General features: G+C 50.1%; 1 pseudogene; it reads left to right on the forward strand.

Annotated features, from left to right (window-relative positions):
* Positions 1–611: 611 nt before the first annotated feature.
* LOC127309106 (uncharacterized) lies at positions 612–2,769 on the forward strand (annotated as a pseudogene).
* Positions 2,770–4,461: the final 1,692 nt, after the last annotated feature.

A 4,461-nucleotide genomic window follows, 5' to 3' on the forward strand; every position in this document is an offset into this window, starting at 1 on the left:
AAGACGACCGGAGCAGCGCCGACGTATGAAGGAGCGCGGCTGGCAGGCCGGTCGGCCGCCAGGTCGAGCCGCCCCGTCCAGCAGCGGCGACCTCCTGCGCGTTCGCGATGGTGGCGTCCGCGAGCTACTGCGCGTCCTAGATGATGGAGTCTAGGATCTCATGGACGTCTGCGGTATACTGGCGTGCGTCCGTGGGCGTCCGCGGTAGGCCGGCGTCCGTGCGAGGGAAGCAGGCCGGCGACGGAGCTGACGATTGACGGGGACGGAGAAGAACCCGTATTTGGAATTGGATTTAAAGCCCAGATTTAAAACGGTCAGGATGTATCGGGGGGTTATTGCAAAAGTGAAAATGAACTGCGGGGGAGGGAGAGCTGCGACATCTTTAAGGTGACGGAGGGTAATTAGATTCGAAATATCATAGTAAGTACTAGAGTCTCCTTCCCTCTAAAACCTCACGACGGAACAAGAATTGTTGTTTCTATGGTTTCCACATTGCGGATTCCTTGCCTAACACGGATTGCCATCCTGCTTAATTTAAAAGCCAACACAATCGATCGATCGCTAGAACAGGTCCAGGCGTGGAAAAACAGAAAGAACACAAGATATACCACATGGCTGCAGAATCCTCGCTGCCGTCCGGCTTCGGCACGAGGCCATGGCTGGTCCAGGGGACGCGTGGGGAGCGGCAGACGTTTGTCGACTCGTCGGACGGGAGCTCGCACGCCACGGTTGTTCCCGAGATGCAAGGCAAGACGTGCCTAGGCTGCATCCACAATGGCGACTGGCTTCTGATGTTGGACGAGTCCACTTTCGAGTGCTTCCTCCTCCACATCTCCGACGACGACCCATCCAAAAAGATCCCCCTGCCGCCACTGCAGGAGCCGGTGGAATTCATACAGACGTGCGTGTTGCTCGGGGCGTCGCCGGCGGACCCAGACTGCGCCGTGGTGGTCGCCATTAAACGCGAGGTGGGAGTCGAAGTAGAGAGGTTCCTGCTTCACTGCCGCTCCGGTTCATGTAGTGATTGGACCAGACTCGAGTCCCCGGATGTTAACCTTATGATCAGCCATAGAGGAGAGATCTACTATTTTGGTGCCTCCGAGATGCTCTTGGTGATAGGCAGCGAGGGCGATGGCACTGTCCGCGCGCGGCTGATCGGCACTCTCGGTGGCGCCAGGGAGCATCTCGACAGGGAGGCCATGTACTACGTCGTAGAGTCGTTCGGAGATCTCTTCGTCGTAGTGACCGAGAAGTTTGGGGTGTTCCTCGACGACAGCACAGTCACCAGCATCGTAGTCTACCACGTGGATCTCGAGTCCATGATGTGGAGGAGGGTGCATAACATCGGCCATGACCGCGCCTTCCTCGTCTCTGGGTATTATGGTTTCTCCGTACCCGTGGGTCCAGGGGCAAGGGGTCTGGTGCCACAGGGAAACTGTGTGTACCTTGTGTTGTTAAGCTGTGATTGCGAGAGACTGTACAAGTTCTGCTTGGACGACATGACCATGAGCTTCTGTCAGATTCTTCCCCGACCAACCAAGCCTTGGTGTAGAGCATTCTGGGCCGTTCCTCCATCAGCAGCGGTGGTGAAAGAAACAGAATTGTTGCACAGTGATCCACTAGCGCTTGAAGCTGAAGAGAATTGTGAGTCCATATTCAGTTTGGAAGAGGAGGCAGCGACATCTTGTAATACGCGGCCATGGCATGATCTGTCGTTAGAATTGTTGGAGTTGGTGGTCTCGAAGGTATCACTGGTGGATCGTCTCCGGTTTCCGGCCGTGTGCAAGTCATGGAGCATGGTGTCCAACCCGGTTGAGCAAGCCAAGGTGTGGCCTTGCTCATGCACTGCTCCGGTCGAGACGGGGTGTGCAAGTTTTTCGACCCTCTACGCTGCCAGGAGTACACCAAACGGGTCGGCACATTCGAGACGTCCGAAATCAATGCCAACATGACCGACATATTTTCCGGTCTTCAAAAGATGGATGGGTGGCCGTGTCAACAGCTGTGGAAATCGATGACATCTACATCATAAACCCGTTCACCGGGGACATCGTGGAAGTCGCCATGCTCGAGAGGAAGTACCACTTTATGGGTATGTCGTGGTCCTCGATTGACCCGGCATCTCCAGACTGCGTCTTCTTCGGTGTCGACAGCAGGCATGATGGTAAAGCGGTAGGCGTGCTTACGTGTCGGCACAACGAGAACGATTGGACGGAACAACATCTTGAATACTATGAAGGAGCCCCGTTCCCAGTCGCATATGTCAATCCCGTCTTTTTCAATGACAAGTTCTATTGCCTAAGTAGAATGGGCAATCTCGGTACGCTTGACCCGACAAATCACACATGGACGATCTTGGAGAAGCCTAAACCGATTCACATGGAGATGAAATTAATCGACGACGACCACGAGGGGACGGAATTTTGCTACCTAGTTGAAGTGGGAGGGGAACTGCTATGTGTGTTCGTGCGTAATGCTAACGAGCCACCGCGGGTGTTCAAGCTTAACGAGGAGGAGATGGTTTGGATGGAGGTGCAAGACATTGGCGGCTCAACGTTGTTTTTGGACTTCAGGGTGTCATACTCCATGGTGTTGCCGGAAGCTGGGCATGGCAACAAGATCTACTTCCCAAGATATTCCGATAATGGGAAACAAATGGCGTTCTATGATATGGAGGCCAAGGTGTACCAGCCGTCATTCTACGGTTTGAAGCAACCATTGCAGTGTGTGTGGGTGGTGCCTAATCTACGGGCGCGTGTGCATCCTTGATATATTTCAAATTGCTCGTGATGTTGAGGCACTTGGTATCTTGATATTTATATTTTTTTTGACTTATTATTCTTCTTTATAAAGGAAAGAACATTGCAAATTTGTAATAATGCACCAAGTGATTATATTGTTATGAACTTCCGAAGTGGCATGTTACGTGGAACACAGTGTTAGATGGAAAAAACCGGAGGAAATGAATACTCCATCCGTTCACTTTTATAAGTAGCGGAAACAAATTCCGACATCCCTAAGAACAGTATGAAATGACAATTTTACCAATCATGGATTGATCGATTACCCCAGCACATCCTTCTTCCCCGCCTCGCCATAGGTCGCCAAGATCCAGGTCCTCGCCCAGCACTTCGCGCACCTAGCCAGCCTGGTCCTTCTCGCCCAACACTTCACTGGCAGCTCATCCAGATCGTCCACACCTTGCCGGCACCTTGCCACCCCTGGTCCTGCTCGCCGGCATTCTTGCGCATAGGGCTTCGACTCGTCGACTCGCCATGTTCTGATGGCAACGATTGAGGGTCAAAGTCTTGTTTGGAGACCGCAAACTCTATAATCTTTCCTAGGATCCCAGTTTATCTGAACTTGGTTGACAGTATCCGGATTCCCCTTTTTTGATTGACGTGCGCAGCTGCTGAATCTGCTATTGTATTAGCCAACTTCCAGGAAAACACTTCAAATTGGGAGGGTGGTCCTTTCTTCCCGCCCCCAGCAACAGCACGTCACAATGGTCAGCAGAAGCAGCAAAAGCTCTAGGATAGCAGCTTCTCATCAAATCCATCCTCGTCATCGCTGAGTAGCAGCAACTATGGTCATGGGCGTACGCAGCAGGTGGGCCGGGGGGCCGTGGCCCACCCAGAATTCTAGGAAATATTCTACGTACCCCTAATCTGAACTTAGAAAAAAGCCCAATAAGGCCTGCTTTGTGGTCATCGAGACAGCGTTTCCAGTCTTTCCAGAGCTCGACTCGATACCCGCAACCCTGCCCCAGACACGCCGCCGACTATGGTCCTTCCTGACCTGAACTTTACTCCTCCCGAAGAAGACAATGGTCCTCATGAGGAAGATAACACTCCTCTTGATGAAAATGCGGGCCCACCCGTGATGTGATCTGCAACCATTGACATCAGAATCTTGACATTGCTCTGAAACATTTTGACATTAACATAGCTAGGATCTCTGAATTTAAAATAGCCACAAAAATCTTATAGGACAGAATGAAACAATATTCAGTGAAAACCATGCAGGTCAAAATGCAGATATAATCACAGGCTAACAACTTAAATACTCCAAGAAAATGTGCAAATACAGAGTATCAAAACTTAGAATTATCTTGTACAATCATAGAACTTTCTTACACTGTGATCAGTAAGAAAAATGTTGACTGTTAGATGATGCAGCACCAAACTTCTCTTGTACAGTTCTTCAAAAAAAACTTCTCTTGTACAGCAAGAAAATTTTCATTTTTAGCATCACAAATTCTCTTGTACAGCAAGAAAATTTCATTTTTAGCATCACAAATTTTCTTGTTCTTAAAGAAAACAGTATGCTTCAAACCTCTTGTTTTTCAGTTCTTTCCAATGGAGTACTAGAATGAGCAGTAGCATAACTTACAGTCGATGCCAAAGATTTCTTCAAATTCGGATGTATCTATACACTAAAGAGTGTCTAGATACATCCAAA

This window comes from Lolium perenne, chromosome 6, assembly GCF_019359855.2.
Source record: "Lolium perenne isolate Kyuss_39 chromosome 6, Kyuss_2.0, whole genome shotgun sequence".
Lineage (NCBI taxonomy): Eukaryota > Viridiplantae > Streptophyta > Magnoliopsida > Poales > Poaceae > Lolium > Lolium perenne.